Here is a 17,795-nt window from a genome sequence, read left to right as displayed (position 1 = left end):
GAGCTTTGTGCATGAAAATGTAGGTTGTGGGGTGGCTTGGGGTTGGCATGGAGTGGGTTGTTAGAGAGTTGGGGTGGTGGATGGAGATGCCGAGAGGGTGGGTTTGATGGGTTGAGGTTTGCCGAGAGAGATGAGGAAGGTTGGGGGGTTGATGGTGGTGAGTTATGGGTTGCATGCATGGTGGGATGAGATGAGGGTGGTGAAGTGAGGTTGATGGTGGTTGAATGGTGTGAGGCCGAGAGGGATGGTGGTTCACATTTAGAGCACTCCAAATGGGAGCTAGAGTGCTCTAAATGAAGGCAGTAGCTTGGGATGAGATTGGTTCACATTTAGAGCACTCTAAAATGGAATTAGAGTGCTCTAAATACAAGCAGCAGCCTCGGAATGATGGTGGAGAAGTTTGGAGCAATCCAAATGGAAGCTAGAGCACTCCAAACTTGGGCAGTGAGCATGCAAAATTGGTGTGGTAATTTGGAGCAATCTGAATGGGATTTGGAGGGCACGAAATTGGCTCAGTAGGCTAGGGGGTGAGCTCGGCTGTGAGGACTGAAGCAATAAGTGAAAGGGAAAACATGCAAGACAGTGAGCACCATAGAAGTTGAATTTGTTGCAATGGAATATGGAATGTGAGCAACATGGAAATGGAAGTTGTTCAAAATGGAGTCCATGCATGGAAATTCAGTGGCTTGGAGATGAAAGAATGCATGCAATGAATGCATGCAATGAAGAATGCATGCAATGAATTTTAATGTAGGGAAAATTTTTGAAGCCTTGCAAGAGAATTCCAATCCAATGCATGGATGGAAAATTTTTGAAACTTAGCACTTTATCTCTAAAGCATGGAAAAAATGTTAAAATTTGCAAATTCAGTCCATTCCACTGCATGGATGGAAAATTTTTGGAAAAATTGTCGAATTGCTCAACATTTCTAATGCCTAGATGAAAAATTTTCAAACTTTGCATTTCATCTCCAATGCATGGAAAATTTTGGGGAACCATGATCCAACAATGCGTTGAAAATGAGAGGTTGTGCACATGAGTTGCATGCCAAAGATCCTATGAACTTGCTCAAAAGCGATGGAAATTTCCGGGAATGAAAATTAGAGCTGAGAAGGTCTAAGAGGCCAGTCTAAAATTGCGGAACGCAACTGAAGATCATTTCAGAAAAATCAAATTTTTGGCTTTTCTAAACCATTTCCCAGAAAATTTCAAGGCACGAGCAATTTGAGAAGGTAGGGAAGCTTGGAACATCGAAAGAATTTCTTCCCTTGCTTTGCTAAATTTAATGTCGATAGCTAGACGAACCAGGATCAGGATCCATTGGAGAGATGGATCCTTAACGCTCCGTATGCAACTTGCCTCCTTCATATGGTCTCAAACTTAGATCAATGAATGGTGAGGGATATTGATCCTTCCGAAGAGAAACAAGTTTGGCCTTAGAGGATTTGAGCATCGCTTTTAATCTCACTTCTTTTATTTTCAGATTTAAGCAAAGGTGTTGCTTGTTCGAGATTATGGAGGCTCATTGAATGTCATTGTTTTGACTAACAATGGTAGGATCATGACCTTCCATATTTGCAATCTCCAAGTCATATACCTCATTGTACTCAAATGGTTTGTTCACAGGTTGAGTATCATGGACAATGATTCTAGATTGGGCTGGAATGATTGGAAGAATTTTCAGCAACTTGTCAACATTCTCCTTACCTTTGTCCGGTGGTTCACCCTCAAAATGTTGAGGTAACTCCGGTGAAGAAATGGAAGGAGATGGACAATCCCACGATAGAGATGGATTTGGTGCTTCCCATAAAGGAGAGGAAAATGGTGATGGAATATCAAGCAAGGAGTTGACTTCCCGAATGGATTTGTCCACACCAAAATCCTCAAAATCAAAAGGGACCAAGCAAGCATGTAGGGGATCCTCCGTTGAAGGAGGTGGGATTGGATTTTGAATGTGTTCATCAGCAATAGTGATTTCAAAACACTCATTGTCATCTGAAGGAAGTTGCACAGCATTGAAGATATTGAGCTTAACATTCATATTCCCAAAAGAGATATCCATCAATCCGGATCTACAGTTAATGGAGGCATTAGCTGTAGCTAGAAAAGGACGTCCGAGAATTATGGGAATGTGTTTTCTTGGATCATGGACTGGTTCCGTATCAAGAACCACGAAGTCTACCGGGAAGTAGAATTTGTCCACTTTTATGATCACATCTTCAATAATTCCCCGTGGTTGCTTAATAGATCGATCAGCAAATTGCAACACTATCGGAGTTGGCTTTAGATCTCCCAAACCAAGTTGTAGGTAAACCGAATATGGAATCAAATTCACACTAGCTCCTAAGTCAAGGAGGGCCCTCTCGATTTTGTTGTCACCAATGACACAAGAGATTGTGGGGGCACCCGGATCCTTATACTTCGGAGGAGTGCTGTGCTGAATGATCGCACTAACATTTTCGGTTAACCTCACTTTCTTTGGTAAATGACTTCTGGAAGTGCGCTTTTGAGTGCACAAATCCTTAAGGAATTTTGCATAGGGAGGAATTTGCTTGATAGCATCCAAGAGAGGAAGATTGATCTTTACTTGCCTAAAGACCTCCCACATGTCTTGAATTTTGCAATTCTTATTCCCAAAATGTGTCGACTCTTGAAGACGTTGAGGGAACGGAGCTTTTGGCTCATAAGTAGTTTCCACATTTGGGGTGACATGCGTGGGACTTCCGTGAATGGTATTTGGACAAGAAGAACTTGGATTTGGACTTGAAGAGCTTGAATTTGGATTTTTCAACGGAGGGTTTTTCTCACTTGTGTCTCCATCAACCTTGTTGTCAACCACTCTACCACTCCGAAGGGTGGTGATAGCTTGAACTTGTTCATGAGTCGGCCCACTCGGAGGAGGGGTTTCATCAATCACATGCATTCCTCTAGGATTTTCAAATGGTTGAGCGGGAAGCTTACCCTTGTATTTTTGAAGAAGTTGGTTCACTTGGTTAGCTATTTGTCCCATTTGATTTTCGAGCCTAGCTATGGATTGAGTATGGGAGTGAACCATTTGGAGAGTAGGTTGCAAGGATGTCAAGAGATGCTTGTTGGAATCTATGATTTGCTTGTTTAATGATTCCATCATTTGCACATTTAATGATTCCATCATTTGCTTGTTTGCAGCCACTATCTCATCAATTGGATTCACAGGAGGTTGAGTGGAGACATTTGGATTGTATGGAGGTTGGTAGCTTGAAGAGGCTTGGAAAGGCCTACCTTGATATTGAGAAGAGGGCTGATTTTGAGGCCCTTGATTTTGAAGTTGGGAATTTTGTGGGGCTTGTTGCCTCCACGAAAAATTCGGATGGTCTCGCCAACCCGGATTGTAGGTGTTGGAATATGGATTGTTCCCGGGCCGTGAGAACATGACATTAGCTTGCTCTTGGTTGGGATTGGGAAATTGCTCCGGTGTGGGGCAATCTTCCGAGAGATGAAATGGACTATTACATGAGGCACAAACCGAACTTGCCGAATTTTGAGACACTGAAGGAGGAAGATGTGGTGCCATCAATTGGTAGAATTTATGAGCTATGGCATCCACTTGAGATGATTCCTCCCTTATTGATTTTTGTTGACAAGGATTGGTGTTCTTTGGAGTGGTTGAGGTCGGAGCCCTACGAGAATTGTGTTGAAGTGAATTTTCACTCAAATTCTCAAGTAAGGTCCAAGCCTCATCCGCATTCTTGGACATGAACATCCCACCACAAGAAGAGTCAACCATAAATCTATGGGTGTCGGTCAAACCGGCATAGAAAGCTTGCACTAATTGCCATTTTGGGATCAAATGATGAGGACATTTCCGAAGAAGATCTTGTAGCCTTTCCCAAGTCTCATGGAGTTGTTCTCCATCAATTTGAGAAAAGCTTAGAATGGAACGCCTCATTTGGTTGGTTTTACTCACCGGATAATACTTCTTAAGGAATTCTTGTTGCAATTGAGCCCAAGAAGTAATAGAGTTGGGAGCGAGGGAGTTCAACCAATATTTTGCCCTATCCTTTAGGGAGAATGGGAAAAGATGGAGATGAAGTGCATTGTCCGGAAAACCTCTCAACCGGATGGTCGAACAGATTTCAAGGAACTCATCAAGATGCTTATATGGATCTTCATTATCAAAGCCATGAAATGATGGAAGCATTTGAATGGTACTAGACTTGATCTCATATTGAGCGGCATCGATGTTTGGCATCACTATGCAAGATGGAGAATCATAGGTGGTAGGGATGAAATGATCTCTAAGAGTCATTGGCTCGATATTAGGAATTTCAGCCCTTTCATTCCCCGGATTTCCTACGTTATCCCCCATTATATTGAATTCAGTTCCAAGGTCCCTTATAAGAGTGGGTTCCCTAAGGTTCCGTCTAAGAGTTCTTTCAAGAGAGTTAATATCAATGGGAGAATCGATTGTGGGTAAGGAAAGTGACCTACGACCGAACATCAACAACAAAGCATATACTCAACAAAGCAATTCATCAACCACAACTCCACATACGATGTTCCCTTTCTCCTCAATTATCAAGACAGAAAATGTAAATGGCCACGACAAGGACCGATGCTTGAATACAAAATATAAACAAGTTAAGAGCCTCGACAAGGGCTTCACAACTAAATTAAACACATACACAATATTCACAATGCGAAACTAGAAGTCAAGAGACTTACCTGGGGTCCTCTAGACTTACAATTTGCTAGCAATCCCACGGCGAGCTTCGAGTCCCTAGAATCTTACAACACGAAGATGATCAAAACATACAAGGAATATTCACAAGACACAATATGCACAATCAGACTAAATTTAACCCTAAACTTTGGTTGCTAAACCGTTTGCAGTCCCCGGCAACGGCGCCAAAAATTGATCGGTTGATCAACTATACATCAACCTTCGCAATAGCACGAATCATTGTAAAATAGGGCTATTGGTCGGGTAAGTCGAACCACTGGGACTGCGCTAGTCTTAAGGCAACCTAAGTGTCTAAAGTCATTTTAGAGTGATAAAGGGTGTTCATAGAGGGTTTGTTTTATGGTCACTAAACTAGGAATTCAAAGTGCATAAAATAATAGTGTTAGTAAATGAGAGTTAGAGATAATAAAAGGGGAAACTAGAGAAGTGAATCCACCTACGCCCTAAATACATGCTAGATTAGGTCTAAATTTGGGGATAAATAGCATATATGCAATGGTCAAGAAATATGAAGCAACTCCGTTGCTTAATAATCATCAAGAAGTTCACTTAATCAAAACAAGAATGGTCTATCAAAAGACAACACATTTGGACTACCTAGACTAGGGTGTAGTATCAAATACATTAACTTAAGCAAAAGACCATCAAGCATTCAATCAAATGATGAAGCACATGAAGGTAAGAATCAAGCATAATCCATCAAAGGAGGTACCTAAGCAATGGAATATCAAGTTTCAAAATCAACATGCCTTGAAAACCATTCATAGTTAATATCTTCATTGTCACTATGAAAATAAAAGCAATAAGACTAATGTAAGAATCATCAAGACAAGATAAATAACTCACATCAATCATTTAAACATGAATATTCATTACAAGAAGTAATAAGCTCTTAAACTATGAAAAGACCAAAGTTTATACATTATAATCCCCAAAATAGAACCTAATCTAGAACATGAACAAAAGGGGAGGCTTCATCACCTCCCTAGATGAGGTTTAGTTACCCATGAGTGAGCTAGAAGAAGGAAGAAGCTTGCCCTTTTCCTCCATTTTTGAGCTCCCTTCCTTTTGCTCCAAGAACCCTCTTCTTCTTGCTCTCTTCTCTCTCCTCTATCTTGTAGAATATATCTCCCTCTATTGTGTGGCTCTTATCCCTCTTATCTACCACCCAAAAGGCCACCAACCAACATCTCCAACCACTTCATTAAAGAGGAAAACAAAATGAAGAAACCAAGGTGCAAGTGGGTTGAAATGAGCCATTTCCGAAGGGCATTCTGCCCAAAATTCGAGCACTCTAAGCAAGGCTTCGAGCACTCGAATTTAGTGTAAAAAGCTCCATGCTTCACTTGCTCCGCCCAGACCTACTTTGGTTAAACAGCCATAACTTTGCGCTCCAAACTCCGAATGATGAACTGTTTGAAGATTTAGAAAGCTAATTCAGAGCTCTAAATATTTCATGTTTTGGTGGAGATCCAATTCTCAAGGATGGTTGGTCGAAAATGAAGATCAAGGCAGAATTTCATTGCTGCCAGGCAGTTCTGCGCACCTCTGGTAACAAGGCCATAACTCTCTGCTCCATACTCCGAATGACAAACCGTTTGAAGATTTGGAAAGATAATTCAGAGCTCTAAATCTTTTATGTTATGAGGGAAGTCCAGTTCTCGAGTTTGGAAGGTCAAAATGGCGAGTAAAGTCCAGGTTCTACTGCTGCCAGAATTCAGCATTGGCACCTTTTGTTGCTCAAGATTCCACAAGGCCTTATTCTTGTTCCATTTTGGTCAATGAACCTGAAAATGCATAAAAACATAGAAATGAAGATAATCTACATAAATTAACATACAACGGACTTTACTAATGCAATTTAGGGCGCTTGAATATACAATATTCGGCGCTTATCAGCACTCAACTTGGGGATTGACAATTATATGTATAAAATGATGTGTAGGAGCATAAAACTACCACAACATCGTCAAGAAGATCATACATTCAGGACTAAGCATAACCCATCTTTGGTTAGCATGGTTCATCCACCTAAACTAGATTATGGTATGAACCATCTTCCCTAGGCATGGACTTTCAAGGTCCTTTAATAGTATGTTGCAGCACATGAAATCAATTAAATATCATAGATTATCTTCAATTGGTATGGACCATCTACCTAACTACATTAATCTAAGGGTGTAGCATGGTCCATCTTTCTTAAGTATAACCTATATAAATGCTCAACTTCATGCCAATATAACCATTCCATAAATTCTTTCCCATTATCACTATAGAAAATCAAGTGTAATACTTGTATCAATATGATTTCTAAGACAAGATAACAAATCAACATAAATATATATTCATATGATAAACACATGCATCAATTCAATGTAAATAACATCAAGTCAATGTAAATACTTCTAATTTATGAAACTAAATATATACAATAAAAATCCCCAAATTGAAATGCAAATCAAACCATGTTTACTTGGTCTAGGTTACATCAACTCCCTAGAAAAGGGATTTACCCTCTCATGAATATGGCAACAACCTCTAGGATTGAAGAAGAGAATAGAATCCCCTCTCTCACCATTGTTGCAAGCTTAGCCTCCAAGAACCCTAAAAATCCTCCTCTCTCTCTGTATTTTTTCAAAAACAAAAACAAGAGATATCTCTCTTTCAGCCTTTCTCCCTCTTTATCCTCCTGTAAGTTCAAAATACAAAATCCCTGTTTAAAATTCAAATCTCCCACTTAAGATAGACAGAATCGGACTAAAATAACATGGGGGCCCGTGGTCTCGCGTCCGGACGCGAGGACTGGCATCTAGACGTGAGGCCTTGATGATGCGGCGTCCGGATGCCATAGTATGCGTCTAGATGCGAGCTTATGGAAGGTGGCGTTCGGACGCCAATTCTTGCATCCGGATGCCAGGCATGCTACTCTGGCACAGAATCCTTTCTTTAGCTCCGGTTGCATCCTTCGCCTTTTCATGTCATTTCCTTTTGATAATTACTTGAAATATAAGCTTGAAATAACTTGTACTTCAAAACCCTTTAAAACCTTATTTTATTTTATTTTTTTTTTCCTTTTTCACAATTAGACCTGCAAAAACACAAAAACATAAAAATACAGTAAATCTCTATACATAGATCAAATAATGGGCTTAACTAATGCAATTAAGGGTGCTTAAATATGCAATATTTGACGCTTATCAACCCCCAAACTTACATTTTGCTAGTCCCTTAGCAAAACAAAATTGAAACACAGACTTCTCCTCTTTCGTGGAAGTGACGATTGCATTTAGCGTATGCAACAAGCCTTTTAAACCCTTAGGTATCCCTAGAGGGTGAGTGAAGGCTCGTGAGGGCTTACCAGAAATGATACCCACAAACACTAAGCAACAAGGCTCATTCTAGTGTATATTGAAATATATGACTTTGGGGAAAAACTCTATCAAGAAGACTAGAACAAGTATGTATACAATGATATCTTAAAACAATATTCACTTCCCAGGCCTCATGCATCAATAGACTAGTCCACGTACATGATCTTTAACATCTCATTTTGTACTAGAATTTCATCTCAAGATCCTTAGAAGTGAGCCGAAAATTCATTTTCTTCAAGAATGCACTTTTAACCCTTTTATGGCTCATTCAACATTTTCCCATCCTTAATCAATCTTTTGAAATCATAATCCAAGGCATACATTTATTTGAACACATTTTGTGTTTGTGTGTATGTGTTTTTTTTTTTCATTTAATTTAATTTAAATTTTTTTTTTTTTATGTATGATCTTGTGCAATGTCCAAGTTCCTTAAGCTCTATAACCGCCCCATGTAACAAGCGTTGAGCCAACGACTCCCAAGCCAATTGGTCTTAGGGTGTTAAGTGTAAAGACACTCCTAAGGGCGTAATGACTTGGAATGGTTAGGCTACGAACTCAAACTAATAGTACATCTTACATTCTTTTCTTGTCTTCCTTTTTAATCAGTTGACATGGTAAAAGAATGCAGTTTTTATTTATTTATTATTATTGTTATTATTATTATTTTAAAAATATTCCAAGGATTATTTCATTCACCCAACCTACCAATTCAAGGAGTCAATTAAGTAAAACCACAAGGAAGGGAATGCAATTTTCGGTGTCCTGAATGTGCATTGTGAAGTCACTTAGAGATGAAAGACTCTAAAATAAAACATTTAAATCATGCAATGGACCTTTGTCATTTGAACAATCACGCTGACAACTTTCAATCATTCGTTGATATCCTATATAAGCATACAAGTTGTATTAATCACATAAATTGCCCCCCAAACTTAGTTCCAACAACGCCAAAAATCATTTTCCTAAACATACAATTTTGTTTTAATTATTTTATTTTTTATTTTTTAGTATTATTATTTTTTTAACAAATCAATTCAACTATAAACAATTCAACCATATTCAACAATGACAATTTGCCTATGAATAGCTAACTCTCAACACCCCCAAACTTAAATGATACATTGTCTTCAATGTATGAAAACATGTATAGAAATTAAGCATGCCAAGAGATGTAAAAGGAGATAAACTACCGAGTGCAAGATAATAACTTCAGTAAAACCAATCGTAATGAAAAAGTGAAATTTCTTCCCCTAAACTTGGACCTGATAATCTGTTCACAAAAACTATATATCAAGTATAAAAGTATAGACACATATAAAGATATAAATATGAAGTAATATGTCTTGCTTTATTCAAAACTGGGAAAGAAAACCAAAATATGTGCACATCAAAAAGTGTACCCACATTTGTCATGCCAAACATGGCCCAAATCCTAAAATTATTCAAAGCACACAAAACAGAAGTAAATAGCATGAACTAAATAAAACTAAAGAGCAACACAATGCTTAATCCTCCATAAAGGTGGAAGGAGATGGATCCGGAGCGGCACCACCACGGTCAATAAGTGATTACATCATAGCCTGCAGAAGTTGCTGTCCTTCTCTTGTTTCCTTACAAAAATCCATAAGATTTGTAATACCCCTAATTTTAAAAGGACAGTCATGGAATTTATTTTAATTATTTATGTGCATTTTTTTTAATTAAATTGTTTAATTGCTTGTATTCTTGGATTTATTTGTTTAAATTACATTTTTATTTAGTTAATTGATTATATTATTTTCTTTTATTGTAAATTGTTTTAAATTAAACAGGCTTATTTTGTTTTTAATTGACTTAATTGATAACTGGTTTTATTTAGTTGTTTTTCTTTGAAGTAGTGTAAGTGTTAATTAATTAAATAAGCTAATTGGTTTAAATTAGGATTAAATTAGGATTGTTTTTTTCTGTACGGCCACGTTGTAGCCAACTTAGGATTGGTATAGAATTAGACTAGGATTTTACATGGTGCCTATATATATTGCATTATACGTATGTTTAGGGTTACAACCAAAACCCTATTCATGTATACAGTGAGATAGAGGGAAATAGAGAAGCAGAGAGGAAAACTTGAAAGGTTTATAGAGAGGTTCAAGGAGAAAGGAGTGGAGTGCTTCTGGGTAGAACCAAGAGCACCGAAGGTGTGGAACAGGAGTCTTGGTCATGGACAGAAGCATCGGAGACAGTGGGTTAGAGTTTCAAATCTGAAACTCAAAGGCATGTCTTGTTCTTCTCTTTCCCTTTAATTTGTGATCTGTGCATGTTTAGGATGACTCCAGGGATTAAACCAACGTCAAAATGGATTAAATAAATATCATAATTCATCTTGTAACTATGCTTGTATCAACTTTTAAGTCGTTGCATAAATCTGTCGTTGGTTGGAAGTTGTTCTTATTTGAAAATTTGTTTGCATTGGTTTTTAAACCTGCAAATCTTTCATGTATATGGGATGTGATGCATGCTTATAATTAATTCTGGAACATCAATTTAACTCTAGAATAAATTATGAAAACTGTACAGAGGCTCTAAACTTCGCCGGAGGCGAAGAAGATGAGCAGTTCTTGCACAAACGGCTCACAGGGGAGTAGAGCCGGCTCACCACAAGGGTGGCGCCACCTCTACAAGGGGTAGAGCTGGCTCCACTTGTGGTGGAGGTGGCTCCACCAAGGGGAGAGGTGGCTCCACTTTTGTGGAGGCGGCTCCTCCTTTGTTTTTGGTGATTTTCCACGTTCTGACTTCAGTTTGGCTTGTAGGAAGGTTTCTAGGTTGGTTCAGGGGATGTGGATGGTCTGTATAACTGTCCCAGAGATATAAAAAGGATTGGGAAGCATGTTAGTATTAATATTGAAGCATGAGATAACCTACAATAATACACTGTATGTGGAAGGTTGAATTATACTTTGACATTGCTTACTGTTTCCATAAAGCAATTTGGTTTCTAACATGATTCTAAACTGTTATTCATGTTTTAATTGTTTTATAAGCATATATTATTTATTCTAGGAAAAAAATAAGTACGCTTAAATGGAAATTAATTGATGGTTAATTATACGGTATATTTCATCAGTTATTGTACTGTTTTGGAGGAGTTATATGCTTAGTCTTTCTTTGTAAATTTGAAGGACTGGAATAGGATTTCTATATCTTATATTGAATGTATAATTGAATCATACACAGATTAGATTGTTTGTATGTTGATTCTAGAGTATAGTTAATAAGTGTATATGGTGTTATTTTTGTTAACTGTGTTGGATGGAGGATTGTATGCACCGGTATGGGACGGTGGCATACTGGGTATGGACTGGTTCAAACACTATGTTCTACCTAATCTGGATTTAATGATGGATTAACCAAAAAGGTTAAGTCCATCTTATATTTGTGTCATATCAATAAAATGATTGAATGACCTATGGTGGTTTTAGGATGGATTGGTTATACATACATCAAACCACAATATAGATGGTTGATATTTTGTATTAGGAGTATAAGGATTTTATATATATATTATATGATGCCATGGTGTGAGTTTGAATCTCAGGACCATGGTTAGGGCGCGTATATCGCCTAGGATGGATAACTGGACATAGGTATTGTTCCCTGGTAGGTCTAGGTACACATGACCACATTATTGTGCGATTTTTATGGTATCTCTACTCAGGCTGAGACAGACCTACTGGACTAATGAGCGTCCTATAGTGTGTACTATATATACATATGGACTACTCTAGATATTGTTGAGTCTTCCTAGGATGTATCTGCGTATCGGATTACTGTTTGGATCGTAGTAGAATAGGACTTGCATGTGGGCCTGACCCACTCTCTTATTTTTCAGGTGTTCGTCAGTTCCAGGGTTAGAGCTTGGACGTGCAGAGCAGATATAGACATTTATTCCTCCGACTGCGTAGGAATCTTTGCTATGTTTACCTTTAGCTTTTATTTTAGATGTTTTCGTTTCTTTTGGGATTTTAATAAGGGGTCCACTGTATGGATTCCCGAATTGTAACTATGGAGTTTTGGAGTTTGGATTTAATAGATTTCAATAATTATATTTAAAGGATTTTCAATTAGCAATCTTTCAGGTTATTATTTTTATTTCTTATTTCATCTTGTATTCTGTGTTCAATTACATATTGATTGGTTGATATTTCCCATGGGTTTAGGCCTGATCAACCAGTGTCTCGGATCCGAGGGGTATCACAAGATTCCCCTCTATGTTACCGACCTGCAGCTGAAGAGCATCAAGCCGGGTGCTAAGAGAGTCATACTTTGCCCTAGTCATTGCAGGTGGCATTAGACCAGCAGGCACAGGGTCATCATGCTCAGCCTCCAAAGGAATATTCACATCAGCCCAATTGAACTCACCACTGATTCATTGCTGTCTACCCTTTTTCAATTGAGAACGACTCTTCTTCCATTCAGTGAGATAGAGATACACATCCTCCAATTTTTCCTCATTTTGGCACACTTTTAGTCCTTTCTTCTTTAGCATTTTCGTGATCAAATAAGGAAATGGAAATGCCTATGTCAAAGTATTATCCAGTTACTTGACAATGAGATCACGATAAAGTTTCAGGATTTGATCCCAAATGAGCTGTGGAACGTAAAACCAAAAACCTCTTTCTGCAGCATAAAGGGTAGTTAGAAAAGTACATTTTCTTTCTGAATGCCTAGTAACTGGAAATACAACCAAAAATAGATTCTGAGTAAAGACAGAGTCTAAGAATTAAATTCGGCATGGAATGTAGGATTTGTTGGTGCTTGTTATGCCACGATATGTGTAGCTGTTGTGACAAATTTCACGCACAATGTCTGCTAAAGTAATTGTGTCCGGACAAACACCATAAATGGGCTCATTATCATCATTCAAAGGAGAAGTCATAGGAACGTCCCAAGTTGTAGCAATGTCAGTGATGGTGAATGCGAAGGGTGTGCCATTAATTGGTGTTCGTATCACATTTGGCTCAGCACAGGAGTGTGACATGTTGGCATAGAATTGCCAGACGATCCGCTGAAGGAAAACACGAGCGTATGGCTTAAATAAAGCTTCAAGACCACAATTTTTCAGCTCTAAAATAGACCAAACCGTTTTCGGATGGTCTTGAAATTCATGCTCAATTGTGAATTCGGTTTCATATTCAATGGGCCAGTCAGTCCAATCCGGGGTAGGATTGTCCTCAAAAGACCCCTCGGAAGTGCGAGGGCACTTAGAAGTGGAAGAAGAAGCCATTTGAGTTGGTGAAAGTTGGTTCTGAACTTTTGTCAGACACGTGGTGTGCAAGACTGAAAAGTAAAGAACACTTGTGAAGATTAGATTATTTGAATCCAACAAGCATGAATCTAGAATTGAAGCACACCAATTTCTCACTGAATAAACTAATCACCTACAAAATCAAGTTTTAATCTCTATGAAATAATCACTAGTTGAAATATAGAAGAGAAAAGAACTTACCTCAATTTGGAGTTTGAAACTTTGCCCTCTTTGATTGAAAGATTATGATTATGATGGAAAATGATGATTAGAGATGATGGATGGAGGACAAATGAAGATGGAGAGAGTGAAATATGATTATGATATGGATTGGAAAGGTAGGGTTAGAAAGTGGGAGGTGTAGGTTGTGAATGAGGAATGAAAGAATGGAGGTTATAAAATCCTGAGCTGGGCTTGGGTTGGTTTCGTGGGCCTTCGCGTCCGGACCCAAGGCATGGCGTTCAGATGCGCATTGTAGCGGGGCGCGATTCTAGCAGCAATGAGGTTCAGGATTTGGCATATGTATAATGGCGTCTGTACATTGGAAGTGGCGTCTGTACACGGGAGAGAGCAGGTAATGGCGTCTAGACGCGGCATGAAGCAGGTGATGACCTCTCGAAAATATTACCAAAACCTTTTTTGATTTATAAAAACCCACGATGACCTCTAGAATGGAAATCTAAATGATTCTTAAAGAATGCAAAGTGGAGTTTCTACATAGGCATTTTTAGAGATTTTTGGTTTATAGTAACAAGTAAATATGGAAGCTTGGAATGGAAAGAATTTGCTTCCTTGAAGTGCTAAATTTAACGTCGATAGCTAGACATTATGGGAATCCTTTTAGTCCTCATAAATTGGATCCGTCAAGATAATGGAATCCATATATCCGATCGAGACTAGGTTATCAATGTAAGGCTTAAGCCGTTGACCATTAACCTTAAAAAGATTCCCATTCTTCGGGTCTTGCAGCTCAACCGCACCATAAGAGAATACCGAAGTGATTAGAAAAGGACCTTCCCAGCGTGATTGAAGCTTCCCTAGGAAGAGTTGCAATCTGGAATTGAAAAGCCAAACCTTTTGACCTGAAGCAAAAAACTTATTGATGATATGTTTATCATGTAATGCTTTAGTCTTTGCTTTATAAATTTTTGCATTTTCATAAGCCTCATTCCGGATTTCGTCTAGCTCATTGAGCTGCAATTTTCTATTAGAGCTGGCCTGATCAAGATTAAAATTAAACTGCTTTATGGCCCAAAATGCACGATGCTCTAGTTCAACCGGAAGATGACATGCCTTACGTAAATAATCTAGTATGGTGACATGCCAATTGGCATTTTAAACGTAGTTCGGTAGGCCTAAAGCGTATCGTTTAGTCATAATGACCAATCTTTGCGGTTTGGTCGAACTATCTTTTCAAGAATATGCTTAATTTCCTAATTAGAAACTTTCACTTGACCATTCGATTGAGGATGGTAAGGTGTGGTAACCTTATGACTAACAGAGTATTTAAGGAGAATAGATCGAAGATAACGATTGCAGAAATGAGATCCTCCATCACTCAAGGTGCTCGAGGTGTGCCAAACTGACTGAATATGTTCTTTTGAATGAACTGGACCACTGCAGTGTGGTCATTAGTTATGGTCACCTCAGCTTCTATCAATTTAGATACATTATCCACTACTAGGAGAATGTAAAAATAACCATAAGAAGATGGAAATGGTCCCATAAAATTTATTCCCCAGAAATCAAAGATTTCAATGATTAAAATGGAGTTCAATGGCAATGTCCCTTTTTGACATGGCCCCAAGCTTTTGACATCGCGTACAAGACTTGCAAAAGTTATAGGCATCCCTAAATAATGAAGGCCAATAATCCACTCTGAAGAACTTTAGATGAAGTCTTTTTGGCACTGAAATGTCCTCCACATTCAAGAGTGTGGTAGAATTTCAAGATATTTTAGACTTCGGATACAGGAATACATCTCCGGATTATTTGATTCGGATAGTACTTGAACAATTCCGGGTCTTCTCAAAAGAAATTTTTGATTTGAGAGAAGAACCGGTCTTTCTCTTGCTTAGACCATTTTGATGGAATTTTTCCAACCGCAAGATAATTGACAATGTCAGCGAACTAAGGAGGTGACTCATGAGAAATCTGGAACAGTTGCTCATCTGGGAAGGAGTCATGAACTGGAGAAAAATCAGAAGTGTTCTCAATTAAAAGCCTAGAAAGATGGTCTGTAACTACATTATCAGTTCCTTTCTTGTCCTTAATCTCAATGTTGAACTCTTGGAGTAAGAGTATCCAACGAATAAGACAAGGTTTGGTCTCTTTCTTTGCAAGTAGATGTCTTAACGCGGCATGATCCGTGAAAATGATGACCTTGGATCCAAGAAGATATGAACGGAATTTACCCAAGGCATAAACAACTGCTAGTAATTCTTTCTCATTAGTAGTTTAATTCATTTGAGCATCTGAGAGAGTCTTGCTAGTGTAGTAAATAGCATGAGGAGTTCTATCCACACGTTGGCCGAAAACAGCACCTAATGCATAGTCAGATGCATCATACATAATCTCAAAGGGTAGAGACCAATTAGGTGGTTTTATGATTGGGGCAGACGAGAGTAGTGAACGGAGCTTCATAAAAGTTTCCAAACATGCTTCATCAAAGTTAAAATTAGTGTCTTTTTCAAGAAGATGGCATAAAGGCCAAGATATCTTCCTAAAATCCTTGATGAAACGGCGGTAAAAGCCTTCATGACCAAGAAAGTATCGAATTTGTCTCACTGAAGAGGGAGGAGGAAGGCTATGAATCAATTCAACTTTTACCTTATCGACCTCAATCCCTTTTTTAGAGATAATATGTCCTAGGACAATCCTTTCTTGCACCATGAAGTGACTCTTTTCCCAACTTAAAATTAGATTAGTATATTTGCATCTTTAAAGGACGAGTGATAGATTATGGAGACAAGAGTCGAAAGAAGATCTAAAGACAGAAAAATCATCCATGAATACTTTAAGAAATATTTTGACTATATCAAAAAATATGGACATCATGCATATTTGAAAAGTGTCAAGTGCATTACACAACCCAAAGGACATGCGATGATAAGCGAAAGTTCCAAAAGGATAAGTGAAGGTGGTCTTCTCTTGATCTTGAGGATCTATAACTACTTGGTTATAACCAAAATAACCATTAAGAAAATAATAATAACTCTGACCAGCTAACCTTTCTAGGATTTGATCAATGAATGGGAGTGAAAAATGATCTTTCCTAGTTGTAGAGTTTAGTTTTCTGTAATCAATGCACACATGCCAACCAGTAGTAGTACGTTATGGCACAAGTTCTCCTGCTGAATTTTCAACAACAGTGAGGCCAGACTTCTTTGGAACAACTTAAGTGGGACTCACCCACTTGCTATCCGAGATGGGGTAAATGATTCCCGCATCTAATAGTTTGATTACCTCTTTCATGACAACCTCCTTCATATTAGGATTCAACAGACGCTGCACCTCTCGGGAATGTTTAGTTTCTTCCTCCAAAAAAATGCGGTGCATTCAAATGGAAGGGTTAATTCCTTTTAAATCAGCCACCGACCAATCAATAGCTTCTTTGTGCTCTTATAGCACCACTAAAAGGCTATTTTCTTGGTCTTTAGAAAGATCCGATGCAATGATGACTGGAAGAGTTTTGTTTACACCAAGAAATACATACTTGAGATTAACCAGGAGTGGCTTTAACTCAAGTTGAAGTGGAGATTTCAATAAAGGGACAAGAGGAGTGCTGGAAATTAATGGAAGAGGTTCCTTTGGCATTTTCCAAGATGGAAAGTCTGAGACTATGTTGGCTTCAAGTAAAGAGTTGACTTCACAAATGGATTGATTAATATCATAATTTTCAAAGTCAAAATGAGCCAAGCAAGTTTCAAGGGATCTTGACTTAAAATAAATGGGAGAGATTCTTCAACCATTTCATTAATGATGTCAAGAGAGAAACACTTATATTCCCTTTGAGGATGTTGAGAAGCATCAAAGATGTTAAGCTTCACCTTCATATTTCCAAAAGAAATATCCATCACCCCAGTTTGGCAATTAATTGAAGCATTAGCTGTAACTAAGAAAGGCTGACCAAGGATTACAGGAATATGTTTTATTGGATTATGGACTGGTTCAGTATCTAAAACCACAAAGTCTACCGGGAAGTAGAAATTGTCCACCTTGATGAGTACATCTTCAATGATACAACGAGGTTACTTTACAGATCTATCCGCAAGTTGCAAGACAATCAAAGTGGATTTGAGTTCTCCTAAGCCAAGTTGCAAGTATACTGAGTAAGGAATTAGATTTACATTTGATCCTAAGTCAAAGAGGGCCTTTTCAATCTCATTATCTCCGATGACACACGAGATTGTCGGGT

The sequence above is a fragment of the Cornus florida genome, unplaced genomic scaffold, assembly GCF_030987335.1.
Source record: "Cornus florida cultivar Cherokee Brave unplaced genomic scaffold, ASM3098733v1 CherokeeBrave_3.0.0_Hap2_Chr05, whole genome shotgun sequence".
Lineage (NCBI taxonomy): Eukaryota > Viridiplantae > Streptophyta > Magnoliopsida > Cornales > Cornaceae > Cornus > Cornus florida.
Note: the sequence above shows the minus strand (reverse complement) of the source record.